Genomic DNA, 21,479 nt, shown 5'->3' with positions numbered 1-21,479 from the left:
ATAAGCACATATCATTCTCATTTCAGAAAGGTATTGGTTAGCTTGCTGCTAGCAGCTCAGTTATGTTATGATGTTAGAGGCTATGCAAGGAATGCTTTAGTCCAGCGATATGCAGTTTTTATTGCGCCTTGCATTCAGCAGGAAGATCTTTAGCTTGAATCTGTGGCCTAGGTATTCACCTTGGTATTTCTTTTGGCACAAAGTGAAGGAGTATTTAAGAGAAAATGCACAATGTGTTTCTTATGTTGTTATGAACAACTTGTTACTCTTTCTCATTAAGCTTCAGCCACTGAAGAAATATATAAATAAGGGCTGACTTCCTGTAAGACGTGTCCAAAGCTGGGACGGAATAAAAGGAGACACTTGTAAATGATAGTGCTATGGTTTGAGAAAGGGTAAGTTGAGACTGACTTTCATGCGTATTCACAGACCAAGCATCATAAAGATACCAGCATGATCTTCATTGCGGGCTTAGAGCCGGTATTAGCTTTTGAGAGGTAAGAGGATTTTGAGGGCTCGTTGGTCTAGGGGTATGATTCTCGCTTTGGGTGCGAGAGGTCCCGGGTTCAAATCCCGGACGAGCCCTTTTCTTGGTACTCTTTTCAAGTTGTTTTGAAGTTTGCGTTTCAAAACCAACATCAATTTTTTCTTTGCAGTAGTGGATAATTCTTTGCTAGAGTCTCATGCTTCAGCCCTGCCCAGTCTGAGCTAATACCAAACATCTGGTCTTGCATGGCATGTACGAGCGTTCAGCTAGGGATGTCGGGCAGGTTGCATGAAAGAAATCTAAAGCCAGAGGCCCATGGAATAGCCAGTTCGGAGCAGTTTCATTACAGAAAAATCAACTGTAGGTATCTGTTTCTGTAGTGTAGTGGTTATCACGTTCGCCTCACACGCGAAAGGTCCCTGGTTCGAAACCGGGCAGAAACAGTTGTTATATTGTGTTGGCTACAATGTTGATAGGTGCCGTTTTGCCATGGAATTGTCCAAGCCCTGAAGATTATTTCATGCAATCTCGTTCCAAGAAAGGGAATTCTCTCAAAACACTAAAGTAATCGGCGTGTGGATGTATCTGTTGGTTCTCAGACCTTGCTTTCAAAAGAGCCCTGCAATCGGTTCACTGCTCACCTAGAACAAGCATTAACATGGAGAATTGTTGGCACCAACAGGAATCTTATTTTAGTGGAGTGTTTCTGGCTTTGAGTGCAGAGGCCCTCGGCTCAATTCCAAGATGATCCTTCTCAAGGTGATGATACAAATGCATTGTCACCTTTACGTTTAATGTCAGAATCATTTATTTCCAGTTGGTGGTGTAAGAATGTTTGCAACAGTATGGCGATTTTTCCTAGCCATGCATGAATGAAAGCATATCACTCGCCTTTAGGTGTTTTTCTAATACATTGATATTTGCATCTTCCTTCTTAGCCTGCATGTTTGACTATCTTACAGGCTGCATGTAATAAGTATCACATCAGGGCCCTTCTTCTACTCAATTCACAACTGTTCTATCACGACATAGATAAGAAAGCTGCATCTGCTTTTGTTGTGTAGTGGTAATCAGGTTTACCTGACGTGTGAAAGCCCCATGCTTTGAAAGTACACAGTAACAAAGAAACCGATGACTTTTATAAAAAGGTGTCATGTGTGTCTCTTACTTTGCACAAAAAGTGCCAGAGATGGCTTCATTTGCAGTCACTTGAAAAGTAGGGATTCTCCAATAAATGGTAAATGGTTTAAACAAATCTGAAGAAATGCATGACATACCTGTGTGTGTGTGTGTACGCATGTATGTATATATAGGGAGAGAGAGAGCATCAATATAAACAGACTTTATTTCAATCAAGCTGTCTTTTCTATCCTTCAGGAGCAGAATGTTCTGATCATCAGCGCTCCAGAATGTAGTGTTTTCTTGGCAAGCATCACATATTGTGATGTGTTAGCTAAAAGTTCCATATCCTAGAGACTGATATATTCCTCTGTACTTGTACCTTGGGGATTCATCAAAACCTGGCATCATAAGCAGCTTTCTACTGCCACAGACTGGACAGCGAAACAATTTAAAATATCCCAGAAAAAGAAAATAAGCATGCTTAATCAGAGCTTTCTGGACAGGAAGGACATTTGAGCAAGTGAGGAATAAGCACTGCTTTTGTTAATTTGCATAGGCAGAATAGAGACTTCTGGGAAAAGGCCGAAATTACAGTCACAGAAAATGGCTGCATCTATAGAGAACGCTAAGAAGTGTTGGCAGCTTTTCCTCTGACCCTGACCACTTTTACAAGCAATCCTATGATAGTCAGCAGGACCCACCCTAAAAAGGAAGGGGCATCCACTTGGACCCTTTCCACCTTTTCTAAATCTCGCCTGATTGAGCACTGATTGAGCAGATAAGCACATGTCATTCTCATTTCAGAAAGGTATTGGTTAGCTTGCTGCTAGCAGCTCAGTTATGTTATGATGTTAGAGGCTATGCAAGGAATGCTTTAGTCCAGCGATATGCAGTTTTTATTGCGCCTTGCATTCAGCAGGAAGATCTTTAGCTTGAATCTGTGGCCTAGGTATTCACCTTGGTATTTCTTTTGGCACAAAGTGAAGGAGTATTTGAGAGAAAATGCACAATGTGTTTCTTATGTTGTTATGAACAACTTGTTACTCTTTCTCATTAAGCTTCAGCCACTGCAGAAATATATAAATAAGGGCTGACTTCCTGTAAGACGTGTCCAAAGCTGGGACGGAATAAAAGGAGACACTTGTAAATGATAGTGCTATCGTTTGAGAAAGGGTAAGTTGAGACTGACTTTCATGCGTTTTCACAGACCAAGCATCATAAAGATACCAGCATGATCTTCATTGCGGGCTTAGAGCCGGTATTAGCTTTTGAGAGGTAAGAGGATTTTGAGGGCTCGTTGGTCTAGGGGTATGATTCTCGCTTTGGGTGCGTGAGGTCCCGGGTTCAAATCCCGGACGAGCCCTTTTCTTGGTACTCTTTTCAAGTTGTTTTGAAGTTTGCGTTTCAAAACCAACATCAATTTTTTCTTTGCAGTAGTGGATAATTCTTTGCTAGAGTCTCATGCTTCAGCCCTGCCCAGTCTGAGCTAATACCAAACATCTGGTCTTGCATGGCATGTACGAGCGTTCAGCTAGGGATGTCGGGCAGGTTGCATGAAAGAAATCTAAAGCCAGAGGCCCATGGAATAGCCAGTTCGGAGCAGTTTCATTACAGAAAAATCAACTGTAGGTATCTGTTTCTGTAGTGTAGTGGTTATCAAGTTCGCCTCACACGCGAAAGGTCCCCGGTTCGAAACCGGGCAGAAACAGTTGTTATATTGTGTTGGCTACAATGTTGATTGGTGCCGTTTTGCCATGGAATTGTCCAAGCCCTGAAGATTATTTCATGCAATCTCGTTCCAAGAAAGGGAATTCTCTCAAAACACTAAAGTAATCGGCGTGTGGATGTATCTGTTGGTTCTCAGACCTTGCTTTCAAAAGAGCCCTGCAATCGGTTCACTGCTCACCTAGAACAAGCATTAACATGGAGAATTGTTGGCACCAACAGGAATCTTATTTTAGTGGAGTGTTTCTGGCTTTGAGTGCAGAGGCCCTCGGCTCAATTCCAAGATGATCCTTCTCAAGGTGATGATACAAATGCATTGTCACCTTTACGTTTAATGTCAGAATCATTTATTTCCAGTTGGTGGTGTAAGAATGTTTGCAACAGTATGGCGATTTTTCCTAGCCATGCATGAATGAAAGCATATCACTCGCCTTTAGGTGTTTTTCTAATACATTGATATTTGCATCTTCCTTCCTAGCCTGCATGTTTGACTATCTTACAGGCTGCATGTAATAAGTATCACATCAGGGCCCTTCTTCTACTCAATTCACAACTGTTCTATCACGACATAGATAAGAAAGCTGCATCTGCTTTTGTTGTGTAGTGGTAATCAGGTTTACCTGACGTGTGAAAGCCCCATGCTTTGAAAGTACACAGTAACAAAGAAACCGATGACTTTTATAATAAGGTGTCATGTGTGTCTCTTACTTTGCACAAAAAGTGCCAGAGATGACTTCATTTGCAGTCACTTGAAAAGTAGGGATTCTCCAATAAATGGTAAATGGTTGAAACAAATCTGAAGAAATGCATGACATACCTGTGTGTGTGTGTGTATGCATGTATGTATATATAGGGAGAGAGAGAGCGTCAATATAAACAGACTTTATTTCAATCAAGCTGTCTTTTCTATCCTTCAGGAGTAGAATGTTCTGATCATCAGCGCTCCAGAATGTAGTGTTTTCTTGGCAAGCATCACATATTGTGATGTGTTAGCTAAAAGTTCCATATCCTAGAGACTGATATATTCCTCTGTACTTGTACCTTGGGGATTCATCAAAACCTGGCATCATAAGCAGCTTTCTACTGCCACAGACTGGACAGCGAAACAATTTAAAATATCCCAGAAAAAGAAAATAAGCATGCTTAATCAGAGCTTTCTGGACAGGAAGGACATTTGAGCAAGTGAGGAATAAGCACTGCTTTTGTTAATTTGCATAGGCAGAATAGAGACTTCTGGGAAAAGGCCGAAATTACAGTCACAGAAAATGGCTGCATCTATAGAGAACGCTAAGAAGTGTTGGCAGCTTTTCCTCTGACCCTGGCCACTTTTACAAGCAATCCTATGATAGTCAGCAGGACCCACCCTAAAAAGGAAGGGGCATCCACTTGGACCCTTTCCACCTTTTCTAAATCTCGCCTGATCGAGCCTGATTGAGCACTGATTGAGCAGATAAGCACATATCATTCTCATTTCAGAAAGGTATTGGTTAGCTTGCTGCTAGCAGCTCAGTTATGTTATGATGTTAGAGGCTATGCAAGGAATGCTTTAGTCCAGCGATATGCAGTTTTTATTGTGCCTTGCATTCAGCAGGAAGATCTTTAGCTTGAATCTGTGGCCTAGGTATTCACCTTGGTATTTCTTTTGGCACAAAGTGAAGGAGTATTTAAGAGAAAATGCACAATGTGTTTCTTATGTTGTTATGAACAACTTGTTACTCTTTCTCATTAAGCTTCAGCCACTGAAGAAATATATAAATAAGGGCTGACTTCCTGTAAGACGTGTCCAAAGCTGGGACGGAATAAAAGGAGACACTTGTAAATGATAGTGCTATCGTTTGAGAAAGGGTAAGTTGAGACTGACTTTCATGCGTATTCACAGACCAAGCATCATAAAGATACCAGCATGATCTTCATTGCGGGCTTAGAGCCGGTATTAGCTTTTGAGAGGTAAGAGGATTTTGAGGGCTCGTTGGTCTAGGGGTATGATTCTCGCTTTGGGTGCGAGAGGTCCCGGGTTCAAATCCCGGACGAGCCCTTTTCTTGGTACTCTTTTCAAGTTGTTTTGAAGTTTGCGTTTCAAAACCAACATCAATTTTTTCTTTGCAGTAGTGGATAATTCTTTGCTAGAGTCTCATGCTTCAGCCCTGCCCAGTCTGAGCTAATACCAAACATCTGGTCTTGCATGGCATGTACGAGCGTTCAGCTAGGGATGTCGGGCAGGTTGCATGAAAGAAATCTAAAGCCAGAGGCCCATGGAATAGCCAGTTCGGAGCAGTTTCATTACAGAAAAATCAACTGTAGGTATCTGTTTCTGTAGTGTAGTGGTTATCACGTTCGCCTCACACGCGAAAGGTCCCCGGTTCGAAACCGGGCAGAAACAGTTGTTATATTGTGTTGGCTACAATGTTGATAGGTGCCGTTTTGCCATGGAATTGTCCAAGCCCTGAAGATTATTTCATGCAATCTCGTTCCAAGAAAGGGAATTCTCTCAAAACACTAAAGTAATCGGCGTGTGGATGTATCTGTTGGTTCTCAGACCTTGCTTTCAAAAGAGCCCTGCAATCGGTTCACTGCTCACCTAGAACAAGCATTAACATGGAGAATTGTTGGCACCAACAGGAATCTTATTTTAGTGGAGTGTTTCTGGCTTTGAGTGCAGAGGCCCTCGGCTCAATTCCAAGATGATCCTTCTCAAGGTGATGATACAAATGCATTGTCACCTTTACGTTTAATGTCAGAATCATTTATTTCCAGTTGGTGGTGTAAGAATGTTTGCAACAGTATGGCGATTTTTCCTAGCCATGCATGAATGAAAGCATATCACTCGCCTTTAGGTGTTTTTCTAATACATTGATATTTGCATCTTCCTTCTTAGCCTGCATGTTTGACTATCTTACAGGCTGCATGTAATAAGTATCACATCAGGGCCCTTCTTCTACTCAATTCACAACTGTTCTATCACGACATAGATAAGAAAGCTGCATCTGCTTTTGTTGTGTAGTGGTAATCAGGTTTACCTGACGTGTGAAAGCCCCATGCTTTGAAAGTACACAGTAACAAAGAAACCGATGACTTTTATAAAAAGGTGTCATGTGTGTCTCTTACTTTGCACAAAAAGTGCCAGAGATGGCTTCATTTGCAGTCACTTGAAAAGTAGGGATTCTCCAATAAATGGTAAATGGTTTAAACAAATCTGAAGAAATGCATGACATACCTGTGTGTGTGTGTGTACGCATGTATGTATATATAGGGAGAGAGAGAGCGTCAATATAAACAGACTTTATTTCAATCAAGCTGTCTTTTCTATCCTTCAGGAGCAGAATGTTCTGATCATCAGCGCTCCAGAATGTAGTGTTTTCTTGGCAAGCATCACATATTGTGATGTGTTAGCTAAAAGTTCCATATCCTAGAGACTGATATATTCCTCTGTACTTGTACCTTGGGGATTCATCAAAACCTGGCATCATAAGCAGCTTTCTACTGCCACAGACTGGACAGCGAAACAATTTAAAATATCCCAGAAAAAGAAAATAAGCATGCTTAATCAGAGCTTTCTGGACAGGAAGGACATTTGAGCAAGTGAGGAATAAGCACTGCTTTTGTTAATTTGCATAGGCAGAATAGAGACTTCTGGGAAAAGGCCGAAATTACAGTCACAGAAAATGGCTGCATCTATAGAGAACGCTAAGAAGTGTTGGCAGCTTTTCCTCTGACCCTGACCACTTTTACAAGCAATCCTATGATAGTCAGCAGGACCCACCCTAAAAAGGAAGGGGCATCCACTTGGACCCTTTCCACCTTTTCTAAATCTCGCCTGATTGAGCACTGATTGAGCAGATAAGCACATGTCATTCTCATTTCAGAAAGGTATTGGTTAGCTTGCTGCTAGCAGCTCAGTTATGTTATGATGTTAGAGGCTATGCAAGGAATGCTTTAGTCCAGCGATATGCAGTTTTTATTGCGCCTTGCATTCAGCAGGAAGATCTTTAGCTTGAATCTGTGGCCTAGGTATTCACCTTGGTATTTCTTTTGGCACAAAGTGAAGGAGTATTTGAGAGAAAATGCACAATGTGTTTCTTATGTTGTTATGAACAACTTGTTACTCTTTCTCATTAAGCTTCAGCCACTGCAGAAATATATAAATAAGGGCTGACTTCCTGTAAGACGTGTCCAAAGCTGGGACGGAATAAAAGGAGACACTTGTAAATGATAGTGCTATCGTTTGAGAAAGGGTAAGTTGAGACTGACTTTCATGCGTTTTCACAGACCAAGCATCATAAAGATACCAGCATGATCTTCATTGCGGGCTTAGAGCCGGTATTAGCTTTTGAGAGGTAAGAGGATTTTGAGGGCTCGTTGGTCTAGGGGTATGATTCTCGCTTTGGGTGCGTGAGGTCCCGGGTTCAAATCCCGGACGAGCCCTTTTCTTGGTACTCTTTTCAAGTTGTTTTGAAGTTTGCGTTTCAAAACCAACATCAATTTTTTCTTTGCAGTAGTGGATAATTCTTTGCTAGAGTCTCATGCTTCAGCCCTGCCCAGTCTGAGCTAATACCAAACATCTGGTCTTGCATGGCATGTACGAGCGTTCAGCTAGGGATGTCGGGCAGGTTGCATGAAAGAAATCTAAAGCCAGAGGCCCATGGAATAGCCAGTTCGGAGCAGTTTCATTACAGAAAAATCAACTGTAGGTATCTGTTTCTGTAGTGTAGTGGTTATCAAGTTCGCCTCACACGCGAAAGGTCCCCGGTTCGAAACCGGGCAGAAACAGTTGTTATATTGTGTTGGCTACAATGTTGATAGGTGCCGTTTTGCCATGGAATTGTCCAAGCCCTGAAGATTATTTCATGCAATCTCGTTCCAAGAAAGGGAATTCTCTCAAAACACTAAAGTAATCGGCGTGTGGATGTATCTGTTGGTTCTCAGACCTTGCTTTCAAAAGAGCCCTGCAATCGGTTCACTGCTCACCTAGAACAAGCATTAACATGGAGAATTGTTGGCACCAACAGGAATCTTATTTTAGTGGAGTGTTTCTGGCTTTGAGTGCAGAGGCCCTCGGCTCAATTCCAAGATGATCCTTCTCAAGGTGATGATACAAATGCATTGTCACCTTTACGTTTAATGTCAGAATCATTTATTTCCAGTTGGTGGTGTAAGAATGTTTGCAACAGTATGGCGATTTTTCCTAGCCATGCATGAATGAAAGCATATCACTCGCCTTTAGGTGTTTTTCTAATACATTGATATTTGCATCTTCCTTCCTAGCCTGCATGTTTGACTATCTTACAGGCTGCATGTAATAAGTATCACATCAGGGCCCTTCTTCTACTCAATTCACAACTGTTCTATCACGACATAGATAAGAAAGCTGCATCTGCTTTTGTTGTGTAGTGGTAATCAGGTTTACCTGACGTGTGAAAGCCCCATGCTTTGAAAGTACACAGTAACAAAGAAACCGATGACTTTTATAATAAGGTGTCATGTGTGTCTCTTACTTTGCACAAAAAGTGCCAGAGATGACTTCATTTGCAGTCACTTGAAAAGTAGGGATTCTCCAATAAATGGTAAATGGTTGAAACAAATCTGAAGAAATGCATGACATACCTGTGTGTGTGTGTGTATGCATGTATGTATATATAGGGAGAGAGAGAGCGTCAATATAAACAGACTTTATTTCAATCAAGCTGTCTTTTCTATCCTTCAGGAGTAGAATGTTCTGATCATCAGCGCTCCAGAATGTAGTGTTTTCTTGGCAAGCATCACATATTGTGATGTGTTAGCTAAAAGTTCCATATCCTAGAGACTGATATATTCCTCTGTACTTGTACCTTGGGGATTCATCAAAACCTGGCATCATAAGCAGCTTTCTACTGCCACAGACTGGACAGCGAAACAATTTAAAATATCCCAGAAAAAGAAAATAAGCATGCTTAATCAGAGCTTTCTGGACAGGAAGGACATTTGAGCAAGTGAGGAATAAGCACTGCTTTTGTTAATTTGCATAGGCAGAATAGAGACTTCTGGGAAAAGGCCGAAATTACAGTCACAGAAAATGGCTGCATCTATAGAGAACGCTAAGAAGTGTTGGCAGCTTTTCCTCTGACCCTGGCCACTTTTACAAGCAATCCTATGATAGTCAGCAGGACCCACCCTAAAAAGGAAGGGGCATCCACTTGGACCCTTTCCACCTTTTCTAAATCTCGCCTGATCGAGCCTGATTGAGCACTGATTGAGCAGATAAGCACATATCATTCTCATTTCAGAAAGGTATTGGTTAGCTTGCTGCTAGCAGCTCAGTTATGTTATGATGTTAGAGGCTATGCAAGGAATGCTTTAGTCCAGCGATATGCAGTTTTTATTGCGCCTTGCATTCAGCAGGAAGATCTTTAGCTTGAATCTGTGGCCTAGGTATTCACCTTGGTATTTCTTTTGGCACAAAGTGAAGGAGTATTTAAGAGAAAATGCACAATGTGTTTCTTATGTTGTTATGAACAACTTGTTACTCTTTCTCATTAAGCTTCAGCCACTGAAGAAATATATAAATAAGGGCTGACTTCCTGTAAGACGTGTCCAAAGCTGGGACGGAATAAAAGGAGACACTTGTAAATGATAGTGCTATCGTTTGAGAAAGGGTAAGTTGAGACTGACTTTCATGCGTATTCACAGACCAAGCATCATAAAGATACCAGCATGATCTTCATTGCGGGCTTAGAGCCGGTATTAGCTTTTGAGAGGTAAGAGGATTTTGAGGGCTCGTTGGTCTAGGGGTATGATTCTCGCTTTGGGTGCGAGAGGTCCCGGGTTCAAATCCCGGACGAGCCCTTTTCTTGGTACTCTTTTCAAGTTGTTTTGAAGTTTGCGTTTCAAAACCAACATCAATTTTTTCTTTGCAGTAGTGGATAATTCTTTGCTAGAGTCTCATGCTTCAGCCCTGCCCAGTCTGAGCTAATACCAAACATCTGGTCTTGCATGGCATGTACGAGCGTTCAGCTAGGGATGTCGGGCAGGTTGCATGAAAGAAATCTAAAGCCAGAGGCCCATGGAATAGCCAGTTCGGAGCAGTTTCATTACAGAAAAATCAACTGTAGGTATCTGTTTCTGTAGTGTAGTGGTTATCACGTTCGCCTCACACGCGAAAGGTCCCTGGTTCGAAACCGGGCAGAAACAGTTGTTATATTGTGTTGGCTACAATGTTGATAGGTGCCGTTTTGCCATGGAATTGTCCAAGCCCTGAAGATTATTTCATGCAATCTCGTTCCAAGAAAGGGAATTCTCTCAAAACACTAAAGTAATCGGCGTGTGGATGTATCTGTTGGTTCTCAGACCTTGCTTTCAAAAGAGCCCTGCAATCGGTTCACTGCTCACCTAGAACAAGCATTAACATGGAGAATTGTTGGCACCAACAGGAATCTTATTTTAGTGGAGTGTTTCTGGCTTTGAGTGCAGAGGCCCTCGGCTCAATTCCAAGATGATCCTTCTCAAGGTGATGATACAAATGCATTGTCACCTTTACGTTTAATGTCAGAATCATTTATTTCCAGTTGGTGGTGTAAGAATGTTTGCAACAGTATGGCGATTTTTCCTAGCCATGCATGAATGAAAGCATATCACTCGCCTTTAGGTGTTTTTCTAATACATTGATATTTGCATCTTCCTTCTTAGCCTGCATGTTTGACTATCTTACAGGCTGCATGTAATAAGTATCACATCAGGGCCCTTCTTCTACTCAATTCACAACTGTTCTATCACGACATAGATAAGAAAGCTGCATCTGCTTTTGTTGTGTAGTGGTAATCAGGTTTACCTGACGTGTGAAAGCCCCATGCTTTGAAAGTACACAGTAACAAAGAAACCGATGACTTTTATAAAAAGGTGTCATGTGTGTCTCTTACTTTGCACAAAAAGTGCCAGAGATGGCTTCATTTGCAGTCACTTGAAAAGTAGGGATTCTCCAATAAATGGTAAATGGTTTAAACAAATCTGAAGAAATGCATGACATACCTGTGTGTGTGTGTGTACGCATGTATGTATATATAGGGAGAGAGAGAGCGTCAATATAAACAGACTTTATTTCAATCAAGCTGTCTTTTCTATCCTTCAGGAGCAGAATGTTCTGATCATCAGCGCTCCAGAATGTAGTGTTTTCTTGGCAAGCATCACATATTGTGATGTGTTAGCTAAAAGTTCCATATCCTAGAGACTGATATATTCCTCTGTACTTGTACCTTGGGGATTCATCAAAACCTGGCATCATAAGCAGCTTTCTACTGCCACAGACTGGACAGCGAAACAATTTAAAATATCCCAGAAAAAGAAAATAAGCATGCTTAATCAGAGCTTTCTGGACAGGAAGGACATTTGAGCAAGTGAGGAATAAGCACTGCTTTTGTTAATTTGCATAGGCAGAATAGAGACTTCTGGGAAAAGGCCGAAATTACAGTCACAGAAAATGGCTGCATCTATAGAGAACGCTAAGAAGTGTTGGCAGCTTTTCCTCTGACCCTGACCACTTTTACAAGCAATCCTATGATAGTCAGCAGGACCCACCCTAAAAAGGAAGGGGCATCCACTTGGACCCTTTCCACCTTTTCTAAATCTCGCCTGATTGAGCACTGATTGAGCAGATAAGCACATGTCATTCTCATTTCAGAAAGGTATTGGTTAGCTTGCTGCTAGCAGCTCAGTTATGTTATGATGTTAGAGGCTATGCAAGGAATGCTTTAGTCCAGCGATATGCAGTTTTTATTGCGCCTTGCATTCAGCAGGAAGATCTTTAGCTTGAATCTGTGGCCTAGGTATTCACCTTGGTATTTCTTTTGGCACAAAGTGAAGGAGTATTTGAGAGAAAATGCACAATGTGTTTCTTATGTTGTTATGAACAACTTGTTACTCTTTCTCATTAAGCTTCAGCCACTGCAGAAATATATAAATAAGGGCTGACTTCCTGTAAGACGTGTCCAAAGCTGGGACGGAATAAAAGGAGACACTTGTAAATGATAGTGCTATCGTTTGAGAAAGGGTAAGTTGAGACTGACTTTCATGCGTTTTCACAGACCAAGCATCATAAAGATACCAGCATGATCTTCATTGCGGGCTTAGAGCCGGTATTAGCTTTTGAGAGGTAAGAGGATTTTGAGGGCTCGTTGGTCTAGGGGTATGATTCTCGCTTTGGGTGCGTGAGGTCCCGGGTTCAAATCCCGGACGAGCCCTTTTCTTGGTACTCTTTTCAAGTTGTTTTGAAGTTTGCGTTTCAAAACCAACATCAATTTTTTCTTTGCAGTAGTGGATAATTCTTTGCTAGAGTCTCATGCTTCAGCCCTGCCCAGTCTGAGCTAATACCAAACATCTGGTCTTGCATGGCATGTACGAGCGTTCAGCTAGGGATGTCGGGCAGGTTGCATGAAAGAAATCTAAAGCCAGAGGCCCATGGAATAGCCAGTTCGGAGCAGTTTCATTACAGAAAAATCAACTGTAGGTATCTGTTTCTGTAGTGTAGTGGTTATCAAGTTCGCCTCACACGCGAAAGGTCCCCGGTTCGAAACCGGGCAGAAACAGTTGTTATATTGTGTTGGCTACAATGTTGATAGGTGCCGTTTTGCCATGGAATTGTCCAAGCCCTGAAGATTATTTCATGCAATCTCGTTCCAAGAAAGGGAATTCTCTCAAAACACTAAAGTAATCGGCGTGTGGATGTATCTGTTGGTTCTCAGACCTTGCTTTCAAAAGAGCCCTGCAATCGGTTCACTGCTCACCTAGAACAAGCATTAACATGGAGAATTGTTGGCACCAACAGGAATCTTATTTTAGTGGAGTGTTTCTGGCTTTGAGTGCAGAGGCCCTCGGCTCAATTCCAAGATGATCCTTCTCAAGGTGATGATACAAATGCATTGTCACCTTTACGTTTAATGTCAGAATCATTTATTTCCAGTTGGTGGTGTAAGAATGTTTGCAACAGTATGGCGATTTTTCCTAGCCATGCATGAATGAAAGCATATCACTCGCCTTTAGGTGTTTTTCTAATACATTGATATTTGCATCTTCCTTCCTAGCCTGCATGTTTGACTATCTTACAGGCTGCATGTAATAAGTATCACATCAGGGCCCTTCTTCTACTCAATTCACAACTGTTCTATCACGACATAGATAAGAAAGCTGCATCTGCTTTTGTTGTGTAGTGGTAATCAGGTTTACCTGACGTGTGAAAGCCCCATGCTTTGAAAGTACACAGTAACAAAGAAACCGATGACTTTTATAATAAGGTGTCATGTGTGTCTCTTACTTTGCACAAAAAGTGCCAGAGATGACTTCATTTGCAGTCACTTGAAAAGTAGGGATTCTCCAATAAATGGTAAATGGTTGAAACAAATCTGAAGAAATGCATGACATACCTGTGTGTGTGTGTGTATGCATGTATGTATATATAGGGAGAGAGAGAGCGTCAATATAAACAGACTTTATTTCAATCAAGCTGTCTTTTCTATCCTTCAGGAGTAGAATGTTCTGATCATCAGCGCTCCAGAATGTAGTGTTTTCTTGGCAAGCATCACATATTGTGATGTGTTAGCTAAAAGTTCCATATCCTAGAGACTGATATATTCCTCTGTACTTGTACCTTGGGGATTCATCAAAACCTGGCATCATAAGCAGCTTTCTACTGCCACAGACTGGACAGCGAAACAATTTAAAATATCCCAGAAAAAGAAAATAAGCATGCTTAATCAGAGCTTTCTGGACAGGAAGGACATTTGAGCAAGTGAGGAATAAGCACTGCTTTTGTTAATTTGCATAGGCAGAATAGAGACTTCTGGGAAAAGGCCGAAATTACAGTCACAGAAAATGGCTGCATCTATAGAGAACGCTAAGAAGTGTTGGCAGCTTTTCCTCTGACCCTGGCCACTTTTACAAGCAATCCTATGATAGTCAGCAGGACCCACCCTAAAAAGGAAGGGGCATCCACTTGGACCCTTTCCACCTTTTCTAAATCTCGCCTGATCGAGCCTGATTGAGCACTGATTGAGCAGATAAGCACATATCATTCTCATTTCAGAAAGGTATTGGTTAGCTTGCTGCTAGCAGCTCAGTTATGTTATGATGTTAGAGGCTATGCAAGGAATGCTTTAGTCCAGCGATATGCAGTTTTTATTGCGCCTTGCATTCAGCAGGAAGATCTTTAGCTTGAATCTGTGGCCTAGGTATTCACCTTGGTATTTCTTTTGGCACAAAGTGAAGGAGTATTTAAGAGAAAATGCACAATGTGTTTCTTATGTTGTTATGAACAACTTGTTACTCTTTCTCATTAAGCTTCAGCCACTGAAGAAATATATAAATAAGGGCTGACTTCCTGTAAGACGTGTCCAAAGCTGGGACGGAATAAAAGGAGACACTTGTAAATGATAGTGCTATCGTTTGAGAAAGGGTAAGTTGAGACTGACTTTCATGCGTATTCACAGACCAAGCATCATAAAGATACCAGCATGATCTTCATTGCGGGCTTAGAGCCGGTATTAGCTTTTGAGAGGTAAGAGGATTTTGAGGGCTCGTTGGTCTAGGGGTATGATTCTCGCTTTGGGTGCGAGAGGTCCCGGGTTCAAATCCCGGACGAGCCCTTTTCTTGGTACTCTTTTCAAGTTGTTTTGAAGTTTGCGTTTCAAAACCAACATCAATTTTTTCTTTGCAGTAGTGGATAATTCTTTGCTAGAGTCTCATGCTTCAGCCCTGCCCAGTCTGAGCTAATACCAAACATCTGGTCTTGCATGGCATGTACGAGCGTTCAGCTAGGGATGTCGGGCAGGTTGCATGAAAGAAATCTAAAGCCAGAGGCCCATGGAATAGCCAGTTCGGAGCAGTTTCATTACAGAAAAATCAACTGTAGGTATCTGTTTCTGTAGTGTAGTGGTTATCACGTTCGCCTCACACGCGAAAGGTCCCTGGTTCGAAACCGGGCAGAAACAGTTGTTATATTGTGTTGGCTACAATGTTGATAGGTGCCGTTTTGCCATGGAATTGTCCAAGCCCTGAAGATTATTTCATGCAATCTCGTTCCAAGAAAGGGAATTCTCTCAAAACACTAAAGTAATCGGCGTGTGGATGTATCTGTTGGTTCTCAGACCTTGCTTTCAAAAGAGCCCTGCAATCGGTTCACTGCTCACCTAGAACAAGCATTAACATGGAGAATTGTTGGCACCAACAGGAATCTTATTTTAGTGGAGTGTTTCTGGCTTTGAGTGCAGAGGCCCTCGGCTCAATTCCAAGATGATCCTTCTCAAGGTGATGATACAAATGCATTGTCACCTTTACGTTTAATGTCAGAATCATTTATTTCCAGTTGGTGGTGTAAGAATGTTTGCAACAGTATGGCGATTTTTCCTAGCCATGCATGAATGAAAGCATATCACTCGCCTTTAGGTGTTTTTCTAATACATTGATATTTGCATCTTCCTTCTTAGCCTGCATGTTTGACTATCTTACAGGCTGCATGTAATAAGTATCACATCAGGGCCCTTCTTCTACTCAATTCACAACTGTTCTATCACGACATAGATAAGAAAGCTGCATCTGCTTTTGTTGTGTAGTGGTAATCAGGTTTACCTGACGTGTGAAAGCCCCATGCTTTGAAAGTACACAGTAACAAAGAAACCGATGACTTTTATAAAAAGGTGTCATGTGTGTCTCTTACTTTGCACAAAAAGTGCCAGAGATGGCTTCATTTGCAGTCACTTGAAAAGTAGGGATTCTCCAATAAATGGTAAATGGTTTAAACAAATCTGAAGAAATGCATGACATACCTGTGTGTGTGTGTGTACGCATGTATGTATATATAGGGAGAGAGAGAGCGTCAATATAAACAGACTTTATTTCAATCAAGCTGTCTTTTCTATCCTTCAGGAGCAGAATGTTCTGATCATCAGCGCTCCAGAATGTAGTGTTTTCTTGGCAAGCATCACATATTGTGATGTGTTAGCTAAAAGTTCCATATCCTAGAGACTGATATATTCCTCTGTACTTGTACCTTGGGGATTCATCAAAACCTGGCATCATAAGCAGCTTTCTACTGCCACAGACTGGACAGCGAAACAATTTAAAATATCCCAGAAAAAGAAAATAAGCATGCTTAATCAGAGCTTTCTGGACAGGAAGGACATTTGAGCAAGTGAGGAATAAGCACTGCTTTTGTTAATTTGCATAGGCAGAATAGAGACTTCTGGGAAAAGGCCGAAATTACAGTCACAGAAAATGGCTGCATCTATAGAGAACGCTAAGAAGTGTTGGCAGCTTTTCCTCTGACCCTGACCACTTTTACAAGCAATCCTATGATAGTCAGCAGGACCCACCCTAAAAAGGAAGGGGCATCCACTTGGACCCTTTCCACCTTTTCTAAATCTCGCCTGATTGAGCACTGATTGAGCAGATAAGCACATGTCATTCTCATTTCAGAAAGGTATTGGTTAGCTTGCTGCTAGCAGCTCAGTTATGTTATGATGTTAGAGGCTATGCAAGGAATGCTTTAGTCCAGCGATATGCAGTTTTTATTGCGCCTTGCATTCAGCAGGAAGATCTTTAGCTTGAATCTGTGGCCTAGGTATTCACCTTGGTATTTCTTTTGGCACAAAGTGAAGGAGTATTTGAGAGAAAATGCACAATGTGTTTCTTATGTTGTTATGAACAACTTGTTACTCTTTCTCATTAAGCTTCAGCCACTGCAGAAATATATAAATAAGGGCTGACTTCCTGTAAGACGTGTCCAAAGCTGGGACGGAATAAAAGGAGACACTTGTAAATGATAGTGCTATCGTTTGAGAAAGGGTAAGTTGAGACTGACTTTCATGCGTTTTCACAGACCAAGCATCATAAAGATACCAGCATGATCTTCATTGCGGGCTTAGAGCCGGTATTAGCTTTTGAGAGGTAAGAGGATTTTGAGGGCTCGTTGGTCTAGGGGTATGATTCTCGCTTTGGGTGCGTGAGGTCCCGGGTTCAAATCCCGGACGAGCCCTTTTCTTGGTACTCTTTTCAAGTTGTTTTGAAGTTTGCGTTTCAAAACCAACATCAATTTTTTCTTTGCAGTAGTGGATAATTCTTTGCTAGAGTCTCATGCTTCAGCCCTGCCCAGTCTGAGCTAATACCAAACATCTGGTCTTGCATGGCATGTACGAGCGTTCAGCTAGGGATGTCGGGCAGGTTGCATGAAAGAAATCTAAAGCCAGAGGCCCATGGAATAGCCAGTTCGGAGCAGTTTCATTACAGAAAAATCAACTGTAGGTATCTGTTTCTGTAGTGTAGTGGTTATCAAGTTCGCCTCACACGCGAAAGGTCCCCGGTTCGAAACCGGGCAGAAACAGTTGTTATATTGTGTTGGCTACAATGTTGATAGGTGCCGTTTTGCCATGGAATTGTCCAAGCCCTGAAGATTATTTCATGCAATCTCGTTCCAAGAAAGGGAATTCTCTCAAAACACTAAAGTAATCGGCGTGTGGATGTATCTGTTGGTTCTCAGACCTTGCTTTCAAAAGAGCCCTGCAATCGGTTCACTGCTCACCTAGAACAAGCATTAACATGGAGAATTGTTGGCACCAACAGGAATCTTATTTTAGTGGAGTGTTTCTGGCTTTGAGTGCAGAGGCCCTCGGCTCAATTCCAAGATGATCCTTCTCAAGGTGATGATACAAATGCATTGTCACCTTTACGTTTAATGTCAGAATCATTTATTTCCAGTTGGTGGTGTAAGAATGTTTGCAACAGTATGGCGATTTTTCCTAGCCATGCATGAATGAAAGCATATCACTCGCCTTTAGGTGTTTTTCTAATACATTGATATTTGCATCTTCCTTCCTAGCCTGCATGTTTGACTATCTTACAGGCTGCATGTAATAAGTATCACATCAGGGCCCTTCTTCTACTCAATTCACAACTGTTCTATCACGACATAGATAAGAAAGCTGCATCTGCTTTTGTTGTGTAGTGGTAATCAGGTTTACCTGACGTGTGAAAGCCCCATACTTTGAAAGTACACAGTAACAAAGAAACCGATGACTTTTATAATAAGGTGTCATGTGTGTCTCTTACTTTGCACAAAAAGTGCCAGAGATGACTTCATTTGCAGTCACTTGAAAAGTAGGGATTCTCCAATAAATGGTAAATGGTTGAAACAAATCTGAAGAAATGCATGACATACCTGTGTGTGTGTGTGTATGCATGTATGTATATATAGGGAGAGAGAGAGCGTCAATATAAACAGACTTTATTTCAATCAAGCTGTCTTTTCTATCCTTCAGGAGTAGAATGTTCTGATCATCAGCGCTCCAGAATGTAGTGTTTTCTTGGCAAGCATCACATATTGTGATGTGTTAGCTAAAAGTTCCATATCCTAGAGACTGATATATTCCTCTGTACTTGTACCTTGGGGATTCATCAAAACCTGGCATCATAAGCAGCTTTCTACTGCCACAGACTGGACAGCGAAACAATTTAAAATATCCCAGAAAAAGAAAATAAGCATGCTTAATCAGAGCTTTCTGGACAGGAAGGACATTTGAGCAAGTGAGGAATAAGCACTGCTTTTGTTAATTTGCATAGGCAGAATAGAGACTTCTGGGAAAAGGCCGAAATTACAGTCACAGAAAATGGCTGCATCTATAGAGAACGCTAAGAAGTGTTGGCAGCTTTTCCTCTGACCCTGGCCACTTTTACAAGCAATCCTATGATAGTCAGCAGGACCCACCCTAAAAAGGAAGGGGCATCCACTTGGACCCTTTCCACCTTTTCTAAATCTCGCCTGATCGAGCCTGATTGAGCACTGATTGAGCAGATAAGCACATGTCATTCTCATTTCAGAAAGGTATTGGTTAGCTTGCTGCTAGCAGCTCAGTTATGTTATGATGTTAGAGGCTATGCAAGGAATGCTTTAGTCCAGCGATATGCAGTTTTTATTGCGCCTTGCATTCAGCAGGAAGATCTTTAGCTTGAATCTGTGGCCTAGGTATTCACCTTGGTATTTCTTTTGGCACAAAGTGAAGGAGTATTTAAGAGAAAATGCACAATGTGTTTCTTATGTTGTTATGAACAACTTGTTACTCTTTCTCATTAAGCTTCAGCCACTGAAGAAATATATAAATAAGGGCTGACTTCCTGTAAGACGTGTCCAAAGCTGGGACGGAATAAAAGGAGACACTTGTAAATGATAGTGCTATCGTTTGAGAAAGGGTAAGTTGAGACTGACTTTCATGCGTATTCACAGACCAAGCATCATAAAGATACCAGCATGATCTTCATTGCGGGCTTAGAGCCGGTATTAGCTTTTGAGAGGTAAGAGGATTTTGAGGGCTCGTTGGTCTAGGGGTATGATTCTCGCTTTGGGTGCGAGAGGTCCCGGGTTCAAATCCCGGACGAGCCCTTTTCTTGGTACTCTTTTCAAGTTGTTTTGAAGTTTGCGTTTCAAAACCAACATCAATTTTTTCTTTGCAGTAGTGGATAATTCTTTGCTAGAGTCTCATGCTTCAGCCCTGCCCAGTCTGAGCTAATACCAAACATCTGGTCTTGCATGGCATGTACGAGCGTTCAGCTAGGGATGTCGGGCAGGTTGCATGAAAGAAATCTAAAGCCAGAGGCCCATGGAATAGCCAGTTCGGAGCAGTTTCATTACAGAAAAATCAACTGTAGGTATCTGTTTCTGTAGTGTAGTGGTTATCACGTTCGCCTCACACGCGAAAGGTCCCCGGTTCGAAACCGGGCAGAAACAGTTGTTATATTGTGTTGGCTACAATGTTGATAGGTGCCGTTTTGCCATGGAATTGTCCAAGCCCTGAAGATTATTTCATGCAATCTCGTTCCAAGAAAGGGAATTCTCTCAAAACACTAAAGTAATCGGCGTGTGGATGTATCTGTTGGTTCTCAGACCTTGCTTTCAAAAGAGCCCTGCAATCGGTTCACTGCTCACCTAGAACAAGCATTAACATGGAGAATTGTTGGCACCAACAGGAATCTTATTTTAGTGGAGTGTTTCTGGCTTTGAGTGCAGAGGCCCTCGGCTCAATTCCAAGATGATCCTTCTCAAGGTGATGATACAAATGCATTGTCACCTTTACGTTTAATGTCAGAATCATTTATTTCCAGTTGGTGGTGTAAGAATGTTTGCAACAGTATGGCGATTTTTCCTAGCCATGCATGAATGAAAGCATATCACTCGCCTTTAGGTGTTTTTCTAATACATTGATATTTGCATCTTCCTTCCTAGCCTGCATGTTTGACTATCTTACAGGCTGCATGTAATAAGTATCACATCAGGGCCCTTCTTCTACTCAATTCACAACTGTTCTATCACGACATAGATAAGAAAGCTGCATCTGCTTTTGTTGTGTAGTGGTAATCAGGTTTACCTGACGTGTGAAAGCCCCATGCTTTGAAAGTACACAGTAACAAAGAAACCGATGACTTTTATAAAAAGGTGTCATGTGCGTCTCTTACTTTGCACAAAAAGTGCCAGAGATGACTTCATTTGCAGTCACTTGAAAAGTAGGGATTCTCCAATAAATGGTAAATGGTTGAAACAAATCTGAAGAAATGCATGACATACCTGTGTGTGTGTGTGTACGCATGTATGTATATATAGGGAGAGAGAGAGCGTCAATATAAACAGACTTTATTTCAATCAAGCTGTCTTTTCTATCCTTCAGGAGCAGAATGTTCTGATCATCAGCGCTCCAGAATGTAGTGTTTTCTTGGCAAGCATCACATATTGTGATGTGTTAGCTAAAAGTTCCATATCCTAGAGACTGATATATTCCTCTGTACTTGTACCTTGGGGATTCATCAAAACCTGGCATCATAAGCAGCTTTCTACTGCCACAGACTGGACAGCGAAACAATTTAAAATATCCCAGAAAAAGAAAATAAGCATGCTTAATCAGAGCTTTCTGGACAGGAAGGACCTTTGAGCAAGTGAGGAATAAGCACTGCTTTTGTTAATTTGCATAGGCAGAATAGAGACTTCTGGGAAAAGGCCGAAATTACAGTCACAGAAAATGGCTGCATCTATAGAGAACGCTAAGAAGTGTTGGCAGCTTTTCCTCTGACCCTGACCACTTTTACAAGCAATCCTATGATAGTCAGCAGGACCCACCCTAAAAAGGAAGGGGCATCCACTTGGACCCTT

At 41.6% G+C, this 21,479-nt stretch overlaps 10 non-coding genes across 10 annotated transcripts; all 10 read left to right on the top strand.

Moving 5' to 3' along the window:
- The first annotated feature begins 513 nt into the window (after positions 1-513).
- TRNAP-UGG (transfer RNA proline (anticodon UGG)) lies at positions 514-585 on the top strand. The gene has a single exon. It is a non-coding gene; the product is annotated as a tRNA-Pro (tRNA).
- A 272-nt stretch (positions 586-857) lies between these two features.
- TRNAV-CAC (transfer RNA valine (anticodon CAC)) lies at positions 858-930 on the top strand. Its single transcript has one exon. It is a non-coding gene; the product is annotated as a tRNA-Val (tRNA).
- Positions 931-5,297: 4,367 nt separating this feature from the next.
- Positions 5,298-5,369, top strand: TRNAP-UGG (transfer RNA proline (anticodon UGG)). Its single transcript has one exon. It is a non-coding gene; the product is annotated as a tRNA-Pro (tRNA).
- Positions 5,370-5,641: 272 nt separating this feature from the next.
- Positions 5,642-5,714, top strand: TRNAV-CAC (transfer RNA valine (anticodon CAC)). The gene has a single exon. It is a non-coding gene; the product is annotated as a tRNA-Val (tRNA).
- Positions 5,715-10,081: 4,367 nt separating this feature from the next.
- Positions 10,082-10,153, top strand: TRNAP-UGG (transfer RNA proline (anticodon UGG)). Its single transcript has one exon. It is a non-coding gene; the product is annotated as a tRNA-Pro (tRNA).
- A 272-nt stretch (positions 10,154-10,425) lies between these two features.
- On the top strand, positions 10,426-10,498 carry TRNAV-CAC (transfer RNA valine (anticodon CAC)). The gene has a single exon. It is a non-coding gene; the product is annotated as a tRNA-Val (tRNA).
- A 4,367-nt stretch (positions 10,499-14,865) lies between these two features.
- TRNAP-UGG (transfer RNA proline (anticodon UGG)) lies at positions 14,866-14,937 on the top strand. Its single transcript has one exon. It is a non-coding gene; the product is annotated as a tRNA-Pro (tRNA).
- A 272-nt stretch (positions 14,938-15,209) lies between these two features.
- Positions 15,210-15,282, top strand: TRNAV-CAC (transfer RNA valine (anticodon CAC)). The gene has a single exon. It is a non-coding gene; the product is annotated as a tRNA-Val (tRNA).
- A 4,367-nt stretch (positions 15,283-19,649) lies between these two features.
- Positions 19,650-19,721, top strand: TRNAP-UGG (transfer RNA proline (anticodon UGG)). Its single transcript has one exon. It is a non-coding gene; the product is annotated as a tRNA-Pro (tRNA).
- Positions 19,722-19,993: 272 nt separating this feature from the next.
- On the top strand, positions 19,994-20,066 carry TRNAV-CAC (transfer RNA valine (anticodon CAC)). Its single transcript has one exon. It is a non-coding gene; the product is annotated as a tRNA-Val (tRNA).
- Positions 20,067-21,479: the final 1,413 nt, after the last annotated feature.

The sequence above is a fragment of the Triturus cristatus genome, chromosome 8 (genome assembly GCF_964204655.1).
Source record: "Triturus cristatus chromosome 8, aTriCri1.1, whole genome shotgun sequence".
Lineage (NCBI taxonomy): Eukaryota > Metazoa > Chordata > Amphibia > Caudata > Salamandridae > Triturus > Triturus cristatus.
The sequence above is the reverse complement of the archived record's forward strand: the minus strand, read 5'-3'. Positions and strand labels throughout refer to the sequence as shown.